The sequence below is a fragment of the Rhinoderma darwinii genome, chromosome 2 (genome assembly GCF_050947455.1).
Source record: "Rhinoderma darwinii isolate aRhiDar2 chromosome 2, aRhiDar2.hap1, whole genome shotgun sequence".
Classification (NCBI taxonomy): Eukaryota; Metazoa; Chordata; class Amphibia; order Anura; family Rhinodermatidae; genus Rhinoderma; species Rhinoderma darwinii.
Window position 1 is genome coordinate 352736210 of NC_134688.1, and position 24847 is coordinate 352761056.

Genomic DNA, 24847 nt, shown 5'->3' on the forward strand with positions numbered 1-24847 from the left:
TTGTTGGGTCACTTAGGAGACCCAGCGATGCAGCTGAAAGCTGCGGACCGTCGGCCATGAGAAGTTTGAGGGGGGGGGGGGCGGCTACTAAACACCAACCTGTGGGGGGATGCTCACAGGAGAGAGCGGCTACTAAACACCAGCTTGTGGGGGGCTGCTCACAGGAGAGGAGTAGGTACTAAACTTGTGGTGGGGGTGCTCACAGGAGAGCCCGGCTACTAAACAGCTTGTAGAGAATTGCTACATCTTGAAAAGTTAAATTATACATTCAAAAATAACAACAATTATGAATAAATTAGTTATGTTGGGAAAAGAATAGTAATTAAATAGCCAAACGCTAGAATTAGCTTTTGGTAATATGTCAAGTTTCCCCATATTAGTGGCTCTAGTTTTATTAAAAGTATTACATTTTATATATATATATATATATATATATATATATATATATATATATATATATATATATATATATATATATATATATATGTATATATATATATATATATATATACAAAGCACATAACAAAATGGGGGACCACTATCATTCTAAGGGTTCAATCGAATCAAAGAAAAAATAAATAAAAAATGGATTATAAATATACATAATATAATGGGACATAAGCGCTTTTTAAAGATTCAATCTCATGTGGGGGCAGCAATCTGGTATGGTACGTAAAATGTTCAGTAATCCAGAAATGACCAGAGGACATGAGCTCCCAATCCAAAAGTAGCAATACTAATATTGTGTATGCAGAGGCCAATAGATAAACAGGGGACCACTATCATTTTGAGGATTGAGTTGGAATGTAATAAAAAAAAAGGGGAATGCATATGTATAATATAATCCCCATAGTAATGGGACATTGAATCTGATAAAAAGATTCAATCTCATATAAGGGCAACAATCTGATATGATGAATGGAATGGTCAATAATGCAAAAAATGACCGAAGAACAAAAGCTCCATCGGACTTGTAAGCCCAAATCCAAAGAGTGACAATACTGCTGTGTCAGGTTCCCCATATTGGTGGCACCAATATTTATTAAAGATATTATATCTAATATATATAACACACAACAATATGGGAGACCACTATCGTTCTAAGGGTTAGGTTGAATCAAAAGGAGTAAATGCACATAATGTGACCCCTATAATGGGGGGACATGAAATCCCTTGGTAGATTCAATCTCATAAAGGGGAAACAATCTGGTATAATATGCAATAATCTGTGGATTAACCAGAAAACATGAGCTCCATCGAACATACTAGCCCACATAGTAGGATGTCCTTTAAGGGGTTTACAAGCTGTTTGGTCAGAAACAATATTAGGCTGAGTGGCCCAGTGATATTCTATATTCCATGACGTAAGCTATATGAGCAGAAGAACAAATCATGTGGTCAGAGAAAGAAAGCCAAAAGGTACAAAGAACTACTGTAGGGGACATATAGGAGACCTTTAGTAATGAAATATAAGCTCCTTCCTTAAATTTAAGCCCATAGGGACCCTGGGTTAGTAGATCCAGAAAGCCTCTCTGTCCAGGAGGATATGTTTGCGGTTACCCCCTCGTGCCGTACTTTTAACTTTTTCTATGGCATATGTGGTAAATAACCTCACAGATTTACTATGGCACATAACAAAGTATCTGGCTGCATTTCAGATGTTCAGAAGGGCAGGATTCCTGATATAACCTAAATGTTCTAGGACTCTGGTCTTAAATTTCCTGGTTGTGCAGCCAACATACATAAGGCAACATTCTGTGCACTCAATAATGGAAACAACGTATTCGCTGTTATAGTTCACATATTCCTTGATCGGGAAATTTTTATCCTTAGTTGAGTCACAGAAATTTTTGCTAGGTTGAAGAAATGTGCATACCTTGCATGGATTAGAGCCGCATCTAAAAAAAACCTTGTGTTGTAACCAGGTGTTGTTGGTTTTGTGGGATGAAAACAGGGACGGAGACAGTAAATTGCCAAGCGTCTAAGCTCTCCTTGAGACAACCCTGCACCCCTCTTTTAATATATCATCTTCATCTATCATTGTTTCCAAAATATTCCGGAAAAAGGTTACGGAAAACAGAATTTTACATGGTGACAGCAATCATCCCAGGTATACTATCACATCTATCCCAGTGGGGGAAATGATCAGGGCCAAAATAAATTTTAGCCAAGATGGAAGTTTTTCAGGGAAACAATCACCGATTTGCCAGAGGTTAAGCAAAAGGGGTTATAGGAATTGGACACTCGACAGGGCAAGATCTATAGTCCAATCTAAAACACGAGATCAGTTGTTGTTGAAGAAAAATCCGGTTGATTCCGGGCCTGTTAAACCCACTCTTGTGTTGCAATACAGCAACCAATTTGCTCAGATCAGGGACATTATTTACAGATATATCCCAATCCTTCTGGAAGATGAAGGACTAGATGATATATTAAAAGAGGGGTGCAGGGTTGTCTCAAGGAGAGCTTCGCCTCTTGGCAATATACTGTCTCCATCCCTGTTTTCATCCCACAAAACCAACAACACCTGGTTACAACACAAGGGTTTTTTTTTAAGATGCGGCTCTAATCCATGCAAGGTATGCACATTTGTTAGACTTAGCAAAAATTTCTGTGACTCAAGTAAGGAGCTTTCCGTTGGAACATGACCCTGACTGACACAAATTTCAATGCTGACGGATACGGTGCGAATGGTTTCCGTTTGTCTCCGTTGTGCAAGGGTTCTGTCATTTTGACGGAATGAATACTGTAGTCGACTACGCTATTGATTCCATTAAAACGACGGAACCCTTGCACAACTGAGACAAACGGAAACTATCGGCACCAGATCTGTCACCATTGAAACCTTTGGTTTCCGTTTTTGTCAGTCAGGGTCCTGTTCCGACGGAAAGCCCCAACAGGACGTCGGAACCGGACCCTAGCGCAGATGTGAACGAAGCCTAAGTTAAGAGTATTGGCTAAATACTTCCTATAGGGGGACGGATAATGAGCCTGAGGATGATAAGTATCACAGCTACAATAAGGCATATTAGGAGATTTTTTTATTTTCATTACATATGCAATAATAAATAAAAGTGCAATCTCTTTGAGTGCAGTGTTTTAGAGATATATCACTTTTCCCCAGTTATATCTAACTCCAGCTAGACCACACATGCTTCACTGCCATCTAAATGGTTAGGGTACAGTTTCTGTGGAGCCCGAGATTCTGTACCAGTGGGTTGAAGCAATTTGCATGAAATAGATGGGAGAGAGATCGATTGCTGACGGGTGTAGAGAAAACCGCTTCAGTCATTACTGAGTGCTTGGCTTAACAGTTACCATGGGTCCCGATTCTATGCAAGTAGCATTAATGTACTGATGCTACTGCAAAAGAGCTTAAGAAGAGGCCGAGCTCCCCGGTTCTAGCACCAGTGCGTCTGTTTAGTCAGCAGCATTGAACTAGATCCCGGCCTCAATAAGACTGCGTGCCAGGGGGAGGAGGAGTCTCCAGCTCAATCACATCACAGTCATTTAGGTTGCGGCTGGGAGGTGATGAAGGAAACTTTGATGGCACTGTAAAAGGAACACTGGTGACATTGTTAATGGGGGTACTTTGGTGGCATTGTTAATTGGAGCACTTTGGTGGCATTGTTAATAGAGGTTCTATTGTGGCTCTGTAAATAGGCGCACTCTGGTAGCACTGTAAGTTGGGGTACTGTGGTGGCATTGTTAATGGAGTACTTTGGTGGCAGTATCAATGGAGGCACTCAGGTTGCACTATACATGAGGGCACTATGGGATATTTGTTAATGGGGCACATGGTGAGCCTGTAAATGGGGCTAATGTGGTGGCATTGTTAACAGGGGCACTTTGGTTCCAATGTTAATGGGGGTACTGTGGTGGCATTAATAGGAGTACTATGGTGGCAATGTGGGGGCACTGTAAATGGGGGCACATTGGTGGCATTCTTAATCAGGGTACTATGGTGGAACTGTAAATGGGGGCACTCTGGTGGCACTGTAAATGGGGGCACTGTGGTGTGACTATAAATAGGGATACTATAGTGACACTACTAATGGTGCATTCTGGTGGCGTTAATAAATAAGACAAAGTAGAAAAAGTAAAAAAATAGACAAGGCAATACGGGTGCCGCAGTCATGCACATTCCATTAGTACAGTTTGTGACCAAGTGGTAGATCTTAAAAACCTTTCATATTATTTTGGCAGATCTCCATGACTCCAGGGTTGTCTACCCCTGCTTTAGACTAATATTTTGTTCCACAATTTTGTCAAACCCCTTTTTTCTTTCATTAAATTTGTATTGAAAGGTTTTTGAAAGCAGAACAAAAACAAAAGAAATCTAATATTGTCGCCTGTGGTCGGTAGACATATCCAAAAATACAATAGAGGAAAGATAAATAAAAACTTACATACAAAACAGTTTGTACAGTCAACAATAAGTAATAGAATCATATGGTCAGAAAACAAAGTCATGTAGACCGCATTATTCTGAATAGTAGACTGAAAATGGCAAAGTTTACAGCAGAAAATCACATATAAGGGCAATTGCCCAGGAACATAGTATGCAACAACAGACACAAGGGGATCAACAAAACAGACAAGGGGGAAAAAATGGGGGCCAGTTAGCCCACAATGAGCTTAAGTTTACTTAGTGTGATGGTCCTTCTATGTGCGCGATCCAATGTGCCCACACACACTGCTTTCAGGATCGCAGTGAGCCTATCATTTTCCATAAGCCAACCCAATTTATGTCGACTAGGTCCAAAGGGACTGACCAGGTTTTGTTCATGACCTTTTCTAGACATTTTCAAAACTAGGTAGTGAGGCCAAAAAATGTCTAAAACACATAATAAATCCAGCACAAGTCATCTACGCCAGGTTTTTGTTTCTATTTTTGCGCAAATTGAGCCAGAATTCTGCCTCATTTCGTTTAGCAACTCTCCCCCATTGTGTGAGTCGGGATTTCACATTGTGTGAATGCTATCTCTAATACATAAGATAAAAAAGACCTTTTAGGTAGGAGGTCTTAAAAAAGTTTTGGAATTGACCAAATCCTCCATGGGTCTAAAGGCCCTTATACACTGGCCGATAAGCGTAAAACCCCCTTAACACCTGAGGGTGCAAGGATGTCTTTTATTTGGCTTCTCTATCCAGTTCCATCAATGTGAGAAGATCTACATAGGTTGGAAACTGTGGCTTCCTAAATATAGGCATGACACATTATGCTGTAATTTTATCTCAGGCCTGGAATAGTATTGTTAAGGCTTCGTTTTATATCTGCGTTGGGACTCCGTTCATGGGTTCCATCTGAGCTTTCCGACAGGGGAACCCATGAACGGAATCCAAACTGAAACAAACAGAATAAATACCGTAGTCGACTGCACTATTCATTCCGTCAAAATGATGGAACCCTTAAACAACGGTGATCAACGGAAACCATTAGCACCGGATTCGTCACCATTGAAATCGATGGTGTTACAAACGGAAAGCTAAGGTTTCCGTTTGTTTCAGTTTGGATTACATTCATGGGTTCTCCTGACAGAAAGCTCAGACGGAACCCATGAACTCCCAACGCAGATGTGAACGAAGCCTAAGAGAGGAGAGAAAAAGTCTATTACATGATCTGATGTTGCCATGTTATGATATTGTTTCGCATGTCCACATTTAGCTCTAGTATTTATAGAGATAAAGAAGTTTTAATAATTTATATAAAGTTTATCAGGGTAGGACAGAGAAAGCGGATAGCCCCTGTACAAGAACAGTAAATGGGCCTCCTGCTTACTAATAACTCATTATAGAGCACCCACTTATTTAGTTCTAACAATCCACTACATGTTAACTAATAGACACTATTACATACTGGGCCCTTGTGCAGCGGTACAGGTTGCACATATGGTGTGTCCACCCCTAAACTCACCTGACTGCTAAAGAAGTTTGTAATGTCACTTTTTTTTTGCCCCTTCATGTACACGCTTCCAATGTGACCCTTGGACGAAAAAAAAAAGCGTGAGCACATATAATTTGTAGGGAGAATAAGGTAAAATGTTCAATATGCAGGAGTATATGGTGCATATATCATATAGAAACCTCTTACTAAAGCATCTCTCTACTTAGTAGTAATCCAAGGAAGGTGGCAGCACTCCAAATAAGTGAAAAAGATTAAAAAATGTTTATTCACCCAACGTTCAAGCAACATTTCACCTTCCCATTGAATCATTACCACGGCTTGATAATGCCTTCAATGGAACATGGGAAACGTTGATTGAACACTGTATGAATAAACATTTTTGAATTTTTTTCACTTACTTGGAGTGCTGCCACCTTCCTTGGATTATGACTTTATAACTTGAAGGGGACTTGGTCAAGACTCTTTGAGGCTAGCACCCCGCGCCATTTTTGGGATCTTATTACAGGGCAGCTCCTATACCCTGTTTGTATTCTCTACTTAGTAGGATATCTGTTACACAGTAAAGCAGTAATGTACAATGAGTATACTTGCTGCACAGCCCCCTGAACTGCATATGTGGGCTACATTTACTTATTGAGTTCTGGGAGCCATAATGCAATTAAATACCTACTGTGGATCAAGGACTCTCACACTGTTCAGCATATGGACCTGTTTGTATCTGTGTCTGCCAAGGTCTGGAAAATCTTGTGCAAAACTTTAAATCAAGTTATCCCCCAGTCTCTACATCTTAAATTATCATCTTTCATCATGAAACCACATCCATATGTGACAATCATGGGAGGAGAGAAGAGTCAGTGGCAACAGTAAGGAAAGTTTCTCAGAGCAGTGTGGACAGTCTCTTAGCGGTTATTAAAGATTATTTCCTCATTAGTTGAGTTTATGCCCTAGACAGGTGCCATATCTCCAGGGCCGGCCTTAGGTTGGATGGCGCCCTGTGCGGGACTCTCTATTGCCGCCCCCTACACAAACAAAAAATGAACCACATATATAGACACGCACATACTGGAACATACATACTGTACATACATAAAGACAGATATTTGGACATACAGGCAAATATACATACAGATATCTGGAATATATACATACAGGTAAATATATAGACGTACAGACACTACTTTGGGTAATTATAGTGCAAAATTTATTCCTTTAGGTAACAAGTATAAACAACTAAAATTAAACCCCATATGGCTTACACCTTCTGTAAAAAGGGCAATACATGACAAAAAAAGGGCATTTAAAAAATACAAATCTGAGGGTACAGCTGTAGCCTTTTTTAAATTATAAAGAGCGTAATAAAATCTGTAAAAATGTAATAAAATTAGCAAAAATACAAAATGAAAGCCAGGTGGCCAAGGATAGTAAAACAAATCCCCAAAAATTCTTCAAGTATATAAATGCAAAAAAGCCAAGGTCTAAACATGTAGGACCCCTAGATAGTGGTAATGGGGAGTTGGTCACAGGGGATCAAGAGAAGGCAGAGTTACTAAATTGGTTCTTTAGCTCTGTATATACAACAGAAGAAAGAGCAGCTGATGTAGCTGGTGCCAGTGCTGTTAATATATCAGTTGATATACTGAATTGCATGAAAGTAGATACGGTCCAAGCTAAATTAAATAAAATAAATGTGCACAAGGCCCCGGGACCAGATGGGTTGCACCCTAGAATTCTTAAAGAGCTTAGTTCAGTTATTTCTGTCTCCCTTTTCATAATATTCAGAGATTCTCTAGTGCCAAGGTACTGGCACAGGGCAAATGTGGTGCCTATTTTCAAAAAGGGCTCTAGGTCTTCCCCGGGTAATTATAGACCAGTAAGCTTAACATCCATCGTGGGGAAAATGTTTGAAGGGCTATTGAGGGACTATATACAGGATTATGTGACAAAAAATAGTATTATACGTGACAGCCAACACTGTTTTACTAAGGACAGAAGTTGTCAAACCAACCTGATCTGTTTTTATGAAGAGGTGAGCAGAAGCCTAGACAGAGGGGCAGCTGTGGATATAGTGTTTTTGGACTTTGCAAAGGCATTTAACACTGTCCCTCATAGACGTCTAATGGGTAAATTAAGAACTATAGGTATAGAAAGTATAGTTTGTAATTGGATTGAGAATTGGCTCAAGGACCGTATCCAGAGAGTTGTGGTCAATGATTCTTACTCTGAATGGTCCCCGGTTATAAGTGGTGTACCCCAGTGTGCAGTGCTGGGACCACTATTATTCAACTTATTTTTTAATGATATAGAGGATGGGATTAATAGCACTAGTTCTATTTTTGAAGATGACACCAAGCTATGTAATATAGTTCAGTGTATGGAAGATGTTCGTGAATTGCAAGCGGATTTAAACAAACTAAGTGTTTGGGCATCCAGTTGGCAAATGAAGTTTAATGTAGATAAATGTAAAGTTATGCACCTGGGTACCAACAACCTGCATGCATCATATGTCCTAGGGGGAGCTACACTGGGGGATTCACTTGTTGAGAAGGATCTGGGTGTACTTGTAAGTCATAAACTAAATAACAGCATGCAATGTCAATCAGCTGCTTCAAAGGCCAGCAGGATATCGTTGTGTATTAAAAGAGGCATGGACTCGCGGGACAGGGATGTAATATTGCCACTTTACAAAGCATTAGTGAGGCCTCATCTAGAATATGCAGTTCAGTTCTGGGCTCCAGTTCATAGAAAGGATGCCCTGGAATTAGAAAAAATAAAAAGAAGAGCAACAAAACTAATAAGGGGCATGGAGAATCTAAGTTATGAGGAAAGATTAAAATAATTAAACTTATTTAGCCTAGAAAAAAAGACGACTAAGGGGGAACATGATTAATTTATATATATTAATGGCACATACAAAAAATATGGTGAAATCCCGTTCCATGTAAAACCCCCTCAAAAAACAAGGGGGCACTCCCTCCGTCTAGAGAAAAAATGGTTCAACCTGCAGAAGCGACAAGCCTTCTTTACTGTGAGAACTGTGAATCTATGGAATAGTCTACCACAGGAGCGGGTCACAGCAGGGACAGTAGATGGCTTTAAAAAAGAGTTAGATAATTTCCTAGAACAAAAAAATATTAGCTCCTATGTGTAGAAATTTTTTCCTTCCCTTTTCCCGCCCCTTGGTTGAACTTGATGGACATGTGTCTTTTTTCAGCCGTACTAACTATGTAACTCTGTAACTATGTAACTACACACACACACACACACACACACACACACACACACACACCGGCAGATAAATACACAGACAGGGACATATACAAATACATAAAAGGCACATATATACAAGCAGAAAGACAAATTCACAAACAGACCCATATATACCCAGTACAGATAATGTAGTAGATTTCACATGCAGCCCTATGTAACACCACCGATAACACACAGTGATAACTGAGTACAGATAATGTAGTAGATGTTGCCTGCTGTTCTATGTAACACCACAGATAACACAGTGATAACTCTCTGAGTACAGATAATGTAGTGGATATTATCTGCAGTCCTATGTAACACCACAGATAACACAGAGTGATAACTCTCTGAGTACAGATAATGTAGTAGTGTTACCTGCAGTCCTATGTAACACCGCTGATAACACAGTGACAACTCTCTGGGTACAGATAAAGTTGTAGATGTTACCTGCAGTCCTATGTAAGACCACTGATAACAGAGTGATAACTCTCTGAATACAGATAATGCAGTAAATGTTACCTGCAGTCCTATGTAACACCACATATAACACACAGTGATAACTCTCTGAATACAGATAATGCAGTAAATGTTACCTGCACTCCTATGTAACACTGCTGATAACACAGTGATAACTCTCTGAGTACAGATAATGTCATAGATGATAAATATACCCATAGACACATATAAACACACACAGAGGCATTTATATATATATATATATATATATATATATATATATATATATATATAAAAAAGAGCAGCAGAGTATATAAGGGGCAGCAGGGTTTATAAGGGGCAGCAGGGTTTATAAGGGGCAGCAGGGTATATAAGGGACAGCTGAGTATATAAGGAGCAGCAGGGTATATAAGGGGCAGCAGGGTATATAAGGGTCAGCAGGGTATATAGGGGCAGAAGTGTATATAAGGGGCAGCAGTGTATATAGGGGCAGCATGGTATATTAGGGGCAGCAGGGTATATAAGGGGCAGCAGGGTATATAAGGGGCAGCAGGGTATATAGGAGGCAGCAGGTTATATAAAGGGCAGCAGGATATATAGAGGGCAACAGGATATATAGGGGGCAGTAGGTTATATAGGGGAAGCAGGGTATATAGGGGCAGCAGGATATATAGGGGCAGCATGATATATAGGGGCAGCAGGATATATAGGGGGCAGCAGGATATATAGTGGCAGCCGGTTATAAAGGGGCAGCAGGGTATATAGGAGGCAGCACAAATATCTTTGTTTTATGAACACACACTTTTACAAAGAGACATGTACATGCATAAACACATGCAGAGACACACACTAACATATTCACATACAAACACAGAGACACACAGAGAGACACACACACACACATACACACACACACACACACACACACACACACACACACACAAACACACACACACTGTAACATATACACATACAAACACAGAGACATACTGTATACACACAGAGACACATACTGTATACACACAGACACACATACTGTATACACACACATATACACACAGAGACACTTACCGTCTCTCCATGCTGACAGGATCACAGGCTTCGTGCAGGACGGGCTGTGGGCGAAGCTTCCTCCTCTTCTCTTGTTCCTCGGCTCTTAGTCCATTTGTGTAACTAAGAAACAGAGCACAGAGTAGAGGGAGAACCCAGTGGCGCCCCTACATGCTTGGAGGGGGCAGCGCCCTGTGTGCTCGCACAGCTCGCACACCCCTAAGGCCGGCCCTGCATATCTCCCAACTCCTTGTTCTGGTCCTATGCTCCAGGAGAGATGAGACAGGGAGGAAGTGTGACTGTGCCTGTATCATCATATTGTAGTCTAAAAGATGCAAGGTTACCACCATATTACACTAAAATGTAAGAACGCTTTTTCATAGGCTGGTGTTATTCATCCATTGTAAGTGTATATCCTTTAAAAAAAAAATACTTGTTGGTGCAAATATATATAAAAAGAAAATATTTTTTTTTTCAATGTATTATTATTTAGGCTGGGTTCACACGAGCATGTTACGTCCGTAAAGGACGGAACGTATTTCGGCCGCAAGTCCCGGACCGAACACACTGCAGGGAGCCGGGCTCCTAGCATCATAGTTATGTACGATGCTAGGAGTCCCTGCCTCTCCGTGGAACTACTGTCCCGTACTGAAAACATGATTACAGTACGGGACAGTTGTCCTGCAGCGAGGCAGGGACTCCTAGCATCATACATAACTATGATGCTAGGAGCCCGGCTCCCTGCAGTGTGTTCGGTCCGGGACTTGCGTACGAAATACGTTCCGTCCATTACGGACGTAACATGCTCGTGTGAACCCAGCCTTAAAGTCAATCGCCAAACAAAAATGAATTTGGATATCCGCCGGTTTTTGTTTTTTTTTGTTTTTTTTTAGCCAAAGTCAGGGCAGATCAGACACAGAAGAAGAGTATTCAAAAAATACTACTTTTTCTTGTTATGGATATTGCACAGTGTGAATCTGGCCTTTGTATGATTTTTTTTTTTGTACCTAAAGGCTTCCTTAACACACACATTTTGTGTCTTTTTTGGCCCAAAAAAACTGCATCTAAGAAAACTGTAAGTATTTTTGTAAAATGGTACATGCGTTATTTTGTGTGCCTTTTTTGTGTGTTTTCTTTCCAAACAGTATGTATTACCACATGCATTTTGTTTTATGTGATGTTTTTCACATTTAACGTTGTGATTTAAAGATGCAAATTCCTCTTTGCAACAAACGATTTATTCTGAGAAAAAACAAAAACACCATAAAAAAACACTATACTCATTGACACATGCTATTTTTTAAAGAGTTAAAAAACAAAAAACCTATGGGGGTCTATGGGGAAAAAAAATGCCATTTACTGTTGCCAGTTATTGATGCTAGGAAAAACTCTGCAAAAAAACTGCGTGTGAACCTACCCTAAGACCACTTTCACATGAGCGTATTTTGTTAAATATTTTGCACCAATATTTGCAAGCCAAAATCAGGAGTGGATCCAAAACAAGGTAGAGGTACAAATCTTTATTTTATACTTTTTGTCTGTGCAGCTTCCACTCCTGACTAAAATACACCTCATCTTAGGGTATGTTCACACGCTTAACCAAAAGCGTCTGAAAATACGGAGCTGTTTTCAAGGGAAAACAGCTCCTGATTTTCAGACGTAAGCCACTCTCGATTTTTGTGGCGTTTTTTATGGCCGTTTTTTGAGCTGTTTTCAATAGAGTCTATGAAAAACGGCTCCAAAAATTACCCAAGAAGTGACATAGACTTCTTTTCGCGGCAGTTTTTTTATGAGGCCGTTTTGCGGCCCGAAAAACAGTCGAAAGTAAGCCGTGTGAACATATCCTAAGGGTGAGACCACATGTAGACGCTGCATTAAGACCAAAAGCTGCGACTGCTTGTAGTTTTGCATTGGTGCTTTTGCCTGCACAGTTTTTCTAGATAAAAACCTGCAAAAACAACAAGGCCAAAAACTACATCGCTGCATCGCAAAACCATTGCGATTTGTGGTAAAAAATGCGGTTATGTGTGGCCACACCCTAAAAATTGCTGGCTCTAAAACTCTGTTTACCAGGGCCCAGAAAACCCCTAATACATTCCATTATTTATCTTGTAGTGAGTTACAGTCTGTATTATAATCCAGAGTTGCATTCACAATTCTGCCAGTTGCTATAGGAAACAGTCTACAAGCCACCTTAACAGCTTTGCTATGCAATGATCTCGACTGCACTGCATTTTGTGTCATTTTTCCTACATCAGATTACTGTACATTGCCTAGTGTACTGTAAATACTAACATTTTCAGAATGCAAATCACCAGGATGAGCTCTGTCCTACCATTAATCCAGCATGGAAATGCTGGCAGATATAACCCCACTAGCCTGCAGAATTATAAATTCAGCTCTGGATGAAAATGGGCTATAACACAGGCTGTAAAGCTGTTAAGATGTGAGATACCTGTTGGGCTATTACGCCTGACTACTCTCTCCAAAAATGTGCACACTTGGATCAGTGGAAAAAAGGGAACATATTCTTTAACTTCTTTACAATACACTGAACTGTCATGACAATAAATTTTATGAACGATTTTTGTTTATATATCTGTTTTTATCGTTTACAACTGGTGATGTGTTTAATTAAATATAGTATACAATTTTTTTTTGTTTTATTCTTCAAATATTGGGAAATTGAGGGCTGAGTAAACTGCTATCACTCTCCTTGGACACATGTTAAAATGTCAGATTAATTAATGTACTGAACTCTGCTTCTAATTAATTTACTGACATCTGTACTAATTTACACAACATATGGATCAATGGCCCCTATGAATGTATGGATGAAGTATTGAAGTCACATTGCCTAATGCACTTACTTTTACCATTTGACTAAGGCCTCGTTTACACGAGCGTGATATACGTGCGTGCGACGCGCGTGCTTTTCACACGTGTCGTACGCACCTATATTAGTCTATGGGGGCATGCAGACAGTCCGTGAGTTTTGCTCAGTGTGAGTCCGCTGAAAAAAGCTCACGACATGTCCTATCTTTGTGCGCTGTTCGCGCATCACGCACCCATTGAAGTCAATGGGTGCTTGAAAACCACGCATGCCGCACGGAAGCACTTCCATGTGAACTGCGTGATTCACGCAACAGCTATCAAACTCTGAATGTAAACAGAAAAGCACCACGTGCTTTTCTGTTTACAAACATCCAAACGGAGTGTCATAATGATGGCGGCTGCGAGAAAATCTGGCAGCCGCGCATTATACGCTGATGACACACGGAGCTGTTAAGTGCCTTTTGCGCACGCAAAACGCCGCGTTTTTTGCGTGCGCAAAACGCACACGTTCGTGTAAATGAGGCCTAAATTGGACTCAAAGGATGGATGGAAGTAGAAATGACATTGTGCCATAGTGGCTTATTACAGCAGTTGCACGGACTATCACTCCTACACAAGCAACATTTGTTCCAGCCATTTGTAGAAACAATCCCACTCTGGAAAACATTGAGGATTATTAAGAAAAACTATTCACGCCATTAGCAGAACCAATAGACAGTTATTATGCTCCCTTGCAGGGGCGTAGCTAAAGGCTCATGGGCCCCGATGCAAAAGTTCTTATTGGGCCCCCCCCCGCAAACTTCTCATGGCCGACGGTCCGCTGCTTTCAGCTGCATCGCTGGGTCTCCTAAGTGACCCAACAATGCAGCACTAGCAGCCGGGGGCGTCACTAAGGCTGGGTTCACACACCCTATTTACGGACGTAATTCGGGTGTTTTAGCATTGAATTACGTCCGAAAATGCGGCTCAAAAGCGTTGGCAAACATCTGCCCATTCATTTGAATGGGTCTTACGATGTTCTGTGCCGACGGTCATTTTTTTTTACACGCTGCTGTCAAAAGGCGGCGCGTAAAAAAGACCCCCGCGTCAAAGAAGTGCCTGTCACTTCTTCAGACGTAAATGGAGCCGTTTTCCATGGACTCCATGGAAAAACAGCTCCAATTACGTCTGTAATGGACGCAGCGAAAGACGCCTGCACATGCTTTACGGCTGAAATTACGGTGCTGTTTTCTCCTGAAAACAGCACCGTAATTTCAGCCGTTACGGAGGCTGCCGTGTTTACATACCCTCAGGTCATAAAATGTCAGGGGAAATAGCCCCAATACATATGTGTCCGCCCCCAAAAAAATGTGTGTATAGGAGACAGCATAGCATATCTATAGCACTACGACCCTATAAACTATGGATAGGATTAGATACAGAGGCTCAGCAGACAGTATCACACATGATAGGATTAGATACAGTGGCCCAGCAGAGAGTATCAGACATGATAGTATTAGATACATTGGCTCAGCAGACAGTATTACACATGATAGGATTAGATACAGTAGCTCAGCAGACAGTATCACACATGATTGGATTAGATATAGGGCCCAGCAGACAGTATCACACATGATTGGATTAGATACAGGGCTCAGCTCGCTGACATTGCGGCTCCAGCGTTGGACCCAGGAAAGGTAAGAATAATAATTTTGCTTCTTTATGTGTTACTGATTATTTTTGTGTGTTTGTATTTTTTTAAGGGTTCGGTTGTTGGACTACTTTGGATTCGAGGACTTCAATGACGGCGTTTTTTTTATTCTCAATAAAATGGTTAATGGGGGTTGTGTTTTTTTATTTCAATAAAATATTTTTTCTATGTGCTTGTATCTTTTTAAACTTTATTATCACCGCCTTAGTAATGGCCGCTGGCTGATTGACAACCTCAATTACTAAGGCGGGGCTTAATGTTAGCCGGTGCAAAGGCCAACACTAACCCCCATTATTACCCCGGCACCCACCGCCACCAGGGGTACTGGGAAGAGCCGGGTACGAACCAGTACCCGAGCATCTGCAGTGACGGTCAGGCACCGGGGCGGCCGCAGGCTGGTAGTATTAGGCAGGGGAAGGCCAAAAACAGTGGCACCTACCACCCTGGTAATGCTGCCTGCTGCTGCTGTGTTGTATCTGGCTGGTTATGAAAATTGGGGGGGGACCCGACATCGTTCTTTCCAATTATTTTTTATTTAATTTTTTTTTAAATGACGTGGGGTCCCCCCCATTTTTCATAACTAGCCAGATACAATAAAGCAGCAGCAGCCTAGCATTACCAGGGTGGGAAGGGCCACTGTATCTGGCCTTTCCCCTCCTGATACTACCAGCCTGCGGCCGCCCCAGTGGCCGACCATCACTACAGATGGTCAAGTACTGGATGGTACCCGGCTCTTCCCAGCACCCCTAGGTGGCGGTGGGTACCGGGGTAATAAAGGGGGTTAGTGTTCGCCTCTGCATCGGCTAACACTAAGCCCTGCCTTAGCAATGGTTGCTGTCAATCAGCCGGCGGCCATTACTAAGGCGGTAGTAATATAGTTTAAAAAAAAACAAAGACATAGAAAAAATATTTTATTGAAATAAAAAAAAAAACCACACAACCCTCATTAACCATTTTATTGATAATAAAAAAAAAAGCCGTCATAGAAGTAGTCCTGGAATCCGACGTAGTCCAACGACCGAACCTGTAAGAAAACACACAAAAAAAACGATTAGTAACACATGTGTTAGGCTTAGATACAGGGCCCATGTGTGATACTGTCTGTGGGACCCTGTATCTAAGCCTACCACAAGGTAGGCTTAGATACAGGGTCCAGCAGACAGTAATCTTATACAGTATAAGATTACTGTCTGCTGGACCCTATATCTAAACCTACAGTGTGGTAGGCTTATATACAGGGCCCAGCAGACAGGATCACGCATGGGCCCTGTATCTAAGCCTACCATGTGATTGGCTTAGATACAGGGCCCAGCAGACAGGATCATACAATCTGTGATCCTGTCTAATGGGCCCTCTAAGCCTGCTACATCGTAGGCTTAGGGGTTGTGCAGTCCCTAAACATTGATGGCCTATCCTCAGGATAGGCCATCAATAGCTGATGTGTCGGGGTCCATCTCCCGGGACCCGCCAATCCGCTGTTTTGAAGGGGCCGCAGCACTCGTACGAGAGCTGCTTCCCCTTCATTTCACTACTCGCTCACAATGTGAATCGCCGACACCGATTCACAGTGTGACCGGAATGAAGTGACCGGAATGAAGGGGAGCAGCTCTCGTACGAGTGCTGCGGCCCCTTCAAAACAGCTGATTGGCGGGTCCCGGGAGTCGGACCCCGCCAGTCAGGGCTAATCTTACCTTCCTCTTCAGTCGCGGCGGTAGTTCTGTACTCTCGATGCTGTGTGCGGCGCATAGCGCTGTGACGTCATGCGCTGCGCACAGCGCTTGACGTCAGGACCTCCGCTGCGATCCGGAACCAGGAAGGTAAATACAGTCTGTTACTATAGTAACAGGGGCCCGCGGCCCGAGTTACTATAGTAACTTTTTATTAATGTGGTGCGGGGGGCTGTGGGCCCCCCTGGCTTCGGGGCCTGGTCGCAATCGCGACCGCTGCGACCCCTATAGCTACGCCAGTGCGCCCTTGGCAATAGACATTCAAATATCAAATACATTTCAAATACAAGACATCAAAATTCATACTGCATCATCTGATCTGTGAGGCTGCTCTTACCTTCAAGTATTAATAAAATGCACTCTTCAGATTGTGAACAGTTTCTATCTATTTACCAGTTGTGGGGGCTCCAGTTCTTTGAGACATAGGGCTTATTCAGATGAGCGTTATTAAAACTTGTTCAGTCCGTGACAAATCTGATGATTTTGCATCAATTTTGCATAAATTTCTTTCTGCGATTGTCTTCAGTTTGTCAGTTTTTTCCTTCCGAATGGCATCAGTGTGCCATCCGTTTTTTCACGTTAAAAATAAAATAAAATGAAGAATGTCCTCAATTGTCTCAACCCACTGAAAACAACCCCAGGAAGGTACCATGATCGCAGAAACGCTATTTTCTATTGCTGATAACATAGAGAGCATTGTGAGATTCTTCTCATGAATATTTTTTACTTCTGATTGTGTCTTATATTCAGGACCCCACTGCTTTGGCTCTACATCCTGGTTTCACTTCTGAAGTGTTTCCAGGCAACCATCTGGAAAAACGGAATGGAATGTATGACATCCGTGCGGCATCAGTTTTTCACGGAGACCCACTGACTTCTATGGGCCATTACTGCTTGAAAAAAATGGACAAAGATAGAGCATGCTGCAATTATTTAATCAGGGACGGAGGGTCCTTGAAAAAAACCTGTCGTCTGAATTGGCCTATGAACTATAATGTGTCAGTGTTCAGTCTGGGTGCTGTCCATTCTACACTAGCACAGCACCCAGACGTGAAAATCGTTCATCTCTAGTTGGAAGTTCCCGGGCCCCGATGCAAAATCTAAACAGAAAATAGAACCCTGAACTATTATATGGCAATTATAACACTATTGTCCTATAGTTATGTTATATCCTGGGAAAGTAACGCTCGGCAGTGAAAGTTGGTCAATGATGAGACCTCGCAGGAAGCACTTATTACTTAAGTACTCTTATCTTGACTCTTAAGAAGAATAAGCTAAACTATCAATATGAATATCAATAACAATGGTTCATAGAAAGCCCGTCGCCGATAATTGCCCTGTATAAACAGGGCAGCGATCAGCAGATGATCGAGCATACGCTTTTGCTGACGCAAATCGGACACACTCGTGTAAATAAGGTCTTACAGAGGGGCTACACGTGACAACTGTTAAGGCACATCTGCTTGTGTAAACACGGAGACGCCTTGCCGACATGATAATAATGAATGGGAACGAGCGTTCGGAGTAACGATGCTCGTTTACATGGTCCAAGATGGGCTCCGTATTCTACGTCTACTAAGTGTGAATGAGGTTTGACAGGGGAGATAGCAAAACTTTGATAATAATAATACCAATGTTTCCATGAAAATGGCCATTCTATGTCTGACCGCTTGTGGGCCAGATGTTGCTGTAAATGACATCACACATTTCCGTACACTCTCTGATCTACAATTTGGAGCCATTCCCAATCCCAACTTGGTATTCGCTGAAAGACCAATTAATAGAAATTTTTGGGTAAATCAACTGCCAAACCAAACAGTAGTGGATATGTTGCTGCTTAGACATGACTGTATAGAATGAGTCATAGCCTTCCTGTGCCCAACTTCCGTTAGAGCCCACGCAAACAGACATTTGTTGCTTATACCCAATTATTTCAAATAGTTAAAAAAAAAGATACATTTTCAGACGTGTTTCTGTTTTTATCCCTTAATTAACCTGACTTTCCTTCCATTCCAGTCATAATTGTATCCATTGAATACATCGCTCCCAGTATTCACTGCTGCAGTACCTCCCATTGCTTTCTGTACTACTGTTGTTTTTCCCTTAATGTTTGTAAAATTACCCCTTAGATAATATGTGTGTTTGATAGAATGAGCCAGAGCGAGTGTAAAGGCAATAAAAACAGATGAACAGAGAAGGCAGACACATTAATGGGAAGAAAAAGGCATAGCAGCATGATCATGAGAATGTAAGAGGAGGGTGGCTCCATCTTGTGCTGAATGCCCCTCACGCTGAAGCGAGGAACCATCAGACCTGTCACACAAACCCAAGAAAGAAAATGTGCCGTTTCCATAGAAACAAGCATCAAATGAGGCCTGCTAAGGCATTAAGCCAACACACTAGACCTCTATGGGAACATATATATATATATATATATATATAAAAAAATATATATATTTATTTATTTATTTTATTTTTGTTTTATTTTCTTGTTTGTGGTACATACAAAGCCTATATAGACACACACCACAAAGGGAAATCAGTGTTTAGTTTAATAGTAATAAAAACTTGAGTAAAAAATTGGGTATGAATGAGCATTAACGGTTGTGTGGTCACTTATATGGTGAGACGAGTTATATAGAATAATCTAGTGTAAAGGACATAAGAGAAACATGACAAGAAGAGACTGCCCTGTGAGACAAGGAAATCTACTGGATCTAAATTTATGTGGGAATAAACTAATTCTACAAAGACAAAAAACATTTAGATTTTTCCATAGATAGAATTATTTTAGAGCAGGTTTAGCCATGATCTTTTCATTATAAAGTTGTGTGCTGAGTACTATATATATATATATATATTATATAGAGACGATACATGACCCGTGATGTCTACATTTAATGGAAAATCCTATGAATTATTTGCCTAGCTTCTTTACATTTGTATGGCTACCCTGCACTATTCAGCTTGGAATGAATGAGGCCTGCAACATGTGGCACCACATCATGTCACATACACACTGTGTTGACAGGCAAGTGTATTCAGTGTGAAATGATTAGATCTGACAACTGACTGATCAATGCAAACAAAATGACCATGGAAATGTGTAGAATTTAGTGTCTTTTTACAAAAGGTGATGCGTTCAGTATGGTCATGAATATGGAAAAATGGTGGATACAGCATGGGTCTTACATGTGAGGACATCTAACTTGGCATAATATGCCAGTAATTATCATAACAATAGTAGCAATGGTCATCACATGATGATATATACACTATAGTCTGTGACCAGCCATTTTAGCCGGATAACAGTTCACAGTTAAATGCACATTTTGTATCAAACTGACAGCTGCCCTGAATACAGAATAACAGGAATTGTCCTTACAATTCTATCAGAAATCAGTGGCAACAAGATACTATCACCTACTAACAACAAGGGGAATGATATAATAATACACTTAAAAAAAAACACACAAAAAAAAACCATGGTTTCAATAATCCTTCAGTGAAAACCTGTTTTTGGATATTGAGGCTAATACAATGTTTCCTCTTTGAACCACAGACACATATAGATTATAGTGTACAGAATGACTCCAGGGGAAGGGGCCTGATAAGCACTGCGTGGCCGCTCCAATGGACACTTTTATGTCAGTAAGTTAGAAATGTCCCGAATCTAATAAATTTGCCTAATATCTATCAATGCCAATACACCGAGGATATTTACCTTCAGGATATTCCTTCCAGCTGCAGTCGCTCTTTGCCTTTTGCTCTCCACATAAGAAGGGTCTGTCAAATGTCTGGGTGGAAGGGTAAAATGCTTTTTACCATCCAACCTTACATCTCATCATGCCAAGTCCAGTCCTCCAGTGACACCCACACTGCCCTTTTTCCTTGGCACTGCAGACTGTATTCTCTCTCTCTGCTCTCTGGAAGATGTGAGTGGGATGCAGAAACAGAGATGGAGGGGGCGAGCAGGATGGGAGGAGGGGCAGCTTCCATCTCCAAACCCACTGATTTTCAATCATACACACAAACGCAGGGTAAAGGTTCGGGGCAGTGCCAACCAGTGGCAAGCAGTCACCACTGCATAACTGCCCCTGCCCATTAAAGATCTAATTCCAACCTGTGGCTTGAATTTTGGACAGCATACATTAAAATATGACAATACACTAGAGAAATGGATATTGTACTTGATGTTGATGATCATTTTTATTATATTTCTCTTCTCCTCTTACCATATGACTAGTTTATCATAGCTACACCAGATAAAAAGGTATCATATGCTTATAAACAAACCTTTGATCTTCATCTAATGTTTTATTTCAAGGAAATCTGCAGATCGCAATTCAAATAGCATTGCTAAGGCCATAGAGCCGTGTAAATGTTCTGCCACTCATAGGTAAATCTGCAGATTAAAATCTCATTACCACATTCATTTTCATCAATATTATGCAGGTAGTTTCCCCTTAATCCCCTCACCCCCAACCTCTCTGTGCAGGCTGGTTGCTAGGAAACTAAGTGATAATTTGTGGGTGAGAGATGGTACGAGATGTGTAGAACGCATGGCATTGACAGACAGCAGACTACCAATTTATTATCCTCATAAGGAAGTTTAACCCTCTGCTATTCACCTGTGCATAGCAATGATGGGCCATGTAGTCTGCTGGACCAGTACAGAGAGGAAAGCTCTGATAGGAATACATCATGGTTCTGTGCGTTGTTGATGGTGGAAGAGGTTATCTAATGACAAGGAGGAAAACTAGAATAGTAAGCATGAGTGGGAAGAGATAAGATGTCTACAAAGCCACAGTAATATCACAAAAAAAAGTGTGATGATAGAATATAATGTGACTTACGTGACATAAACATCAAACAAGGGTCTGTAGTATACACACAAACATGAAAACAAAAACACTCCTACTTTCATGAATAGATGCCTGATGTTATAGAGAAAAGTCTTTCATACATAATAGCACAAATCTACTGCAAAACCCCAAATGGCTCAACACAATTTGTATATTGGCAAAATATCTATCCTTCAAAAGGGGTGAAGTCGATGAAATATGTGCACAATTTATTAAAGGGTAACTAAACGATCAACAAACTTCTGACATGTCATTGGGACATATCAGAAGTTTTGATTAGGGTTGTCACGATACCAGAATTTGGACTTGGATGGCGATACTTTGTGTAGTATTGCGATACTCGATACCAAAACGATACTTTGCCAACAATAATAATAATAAAAAAGTTCTTTCATTCTTTGATGTGAGGCACGTGGCGTGATGAATTTTGAACCCCCATGTGCCTCACATTAATGGGCAATATTGGGTTAATGTGTGAGGTACATGATGGGGTTAATTACTATAAATGTGAGGCATATGGATGTATAAAACTCATAATACCTCGTGCCTCACATTAAGTGAAAGAAAGCAGTTTTTATTTTCTAACCGTGTAAACATCATAAATGACGCTATAAATTTGTTATTACTGTCATGGCGATACCGAATATGTGTATATTTTATGTATTGAGACATTTTAATGTTTATTCTAAAAAAGTTTTTTTTTTTCTAATTTAACATAACTTTATTTTTTTTAAACTTTTTTATTTTTAAACTTGAATGTACTGGCGTATATCTATATGCCAGTACATTAGCCTGTGTACTGATAGTACACAGGCAGTTGTTAGGACATACCTAAGTATGCCCTAGCAACAGGAAATATGGTCAGACAGCCCTGGGGTTCTTCAATGGACCCTGGGCTGTCTGCCCATATATGGTATGTCCCCCGATCATGTCACATGGGTTCCCTAAGCGGCTCAGCGCTCACATGAGCCCTTCTGCCGCTTCGTTTTAGTGATTGTGGGGGTCTCAATGCTCGGACCCCCACCAATCAAAATTTCTGACATGTCACTATAACATGTCAGAAGTTTGTTGAACATTTAGTTACCCTTTAATAACACCTGCCTAGTAGTGAGTAGAATACCTTTTTGTTTTTCGCACATCCTGAATTCTGCAAGGCAAGGGTTTTATCAAGTTGTGGATGTATTCTTTGGGGATGGCATCCTATTCCGATTGTTAAGCAGAACCCAGGTGCTTGAGGATTCAATTGTGGCAGCTACAGTCTGTTTAACTTTATCCCACCACTGTTCATTTAGATTAGCATTGTTAACTGGTTGGCCATTACAATAAGGTAAGGACACATGCATGGCCATGAAATCGTAAGGCGGTCATCTTATTATCTTGTTTGAGTCATGTGCTCCATAGTATAGTGAGTTCAAAAACAGGTCTAAATAAATCTTGTCCAGCATGTAAATAGTATGTTGCTGCTGCTCTTTGTAAGATCCAAAGGTGGAAGCAATACTTGTAGAGGTGAAACAATGGCTTAAAAATGTGAGCTACTGAGGAAAAATCTCCACTAAGAAATAAACCGCAATCATCTAACAACTTTTTTGTTAGCAACGCATTTCAACACAGTACGAGAGTCTTTGCCTGGACTGGTTAAACGTGGCAATTGACTTTAAACGTGGCACTGTCATAGGATGCCAACTTTGCACAAGTCAGTTTGTGAAATGTCTGATTTGCTAGATCTGCCTTGGTCAACTGTAAGTGCTATTACTGTGAAGTGGAAGCGTCAAGAAATGAAAACAGCTCAGCCATAAAGAGTAAACCACGCACACTTACAGAGCGGGTCTGCTGAGTGCCAAAGCATGTGGCGCCTATGCTCTGTTATGTCACTCACTACAGAGTTCCAAACTGCCCTTGGAAGTGATAATAGCACAAGAACTGTGTGTCAGGAGCGTCATTAAATGGGTTTTTCGATGGTCGAGCAGGTGCACACAAGCCTAAGATTACCATGGACCATGCCAAGCGTTGGATGGAGAGGTGTTTTGCACGTAGCCACTGGACTCTAAAGTAGTGGAGACGTTCTCTGATGAATCACATTTCACTATCTTGCAGACTAATCTGGGTTTGGCATATGTCAGGAGAATGCCGAGCGCCCATTGCATACCTCCCATTGTGCCTCCTCACAGTAATTGCGCTGTCCTTTGAGTAACAAATAATTACAGTGATCTTTTGTGCCCCACACACTTCTATAGTACCCTCTTTGTATGTCACACAGTCAGTTTCCCCACACAGTGATGATACTTCCTTAGTGCCCCCTCACAGTAATGATGCCCCCTTAGTGCCCCCACATAGTATCTTGCCCCTATAATGCCCCCACACAGTTTTATGCTCCCATAGTGCCTCCAAACACTATAGTGCCCCACATAGTATCATGCACCCGTAGTGACTTTCAGTCTTTAGCAGGCACTTGAGAGTCACTTTTGTAAATTTAAACTAACACTTAGATCATAAATTTATACCCACATTCAGGTTTTTTTAAGACGTCAAGCTGGCAGAGGCAATGTGATTCTCTGGGCAATGTTCTGCTGGTAAACCTTGGGTCCTGGCATTCATGTGGATGTTACTTTGAAACCACCTACCAAAAGATTGCTAAAGACCAAGTACACCCATAACGCACCCTGCCACACTGCAAGAATTGATTACGAAATGTTTGAGGAACTTGATAAAGTGGTGAAGGTGTTGACATGGCATCCAAATTCCACAGATCTCAATCCGATCAAGCATCTATGTAGTGTGGTGTAAAAACACATCTGATTCCACTTTGCAACTTACAAGACGCCGCTTGCATCGTTCAGCTCCAGCAGACCTACTCAGAAGATAGCAGGACTGCATTGCAAAAGGACGGCATAGGATCGGGTGAGTATGTAAAGTTTTTTTTTCTGTTAAAAGTGTGAGTGGCTCTATCTATGTGGGGGCTCTATCCACATGGGGGGCTATATGTGTGCCACTATCTACAGGGGGCTCTATCGGCGGCACTATCTACAGGGGGCTCTCTGGGGGGGGGGGGCACAATCTACAGAGTTAG

General features: G+C 41.2%; 1 protein-coding gene across 3 annotated transcripts in view; it reads right to left on the bottom strand.

Moving 5' to 3' along the window:
* Nucleotides 1-20862, bottom strand: part of LRRN2 (leucine rich repeat neuronal 2) — a 45577-nt gene extending 24715 nt beyond the window's left edge. Inside the window, exons 1-2 of one of the 3 annotated variants that reach the window (XM_075853752.1) lie at nucleotides 20640-20862; nucleotides 10685-10786 (exon numbers count right to left, since the gene is read on the bottom strand). The gene's annotated coding sequence lies outside the window, so the exon portion shown is untranslated. Of the gene's footprint in view, nucleotides 1-5917; nucleotides 5939-10684; nucleotides 10787-20639 lie in introns of those variants that run through there. The other 2 variants (XM_075853751.1, XM_075853753.1) reach the window with 2 other exon arrangements.
* Nucleotides 20863-24847: the final 3985 nt, after the last annotated feature.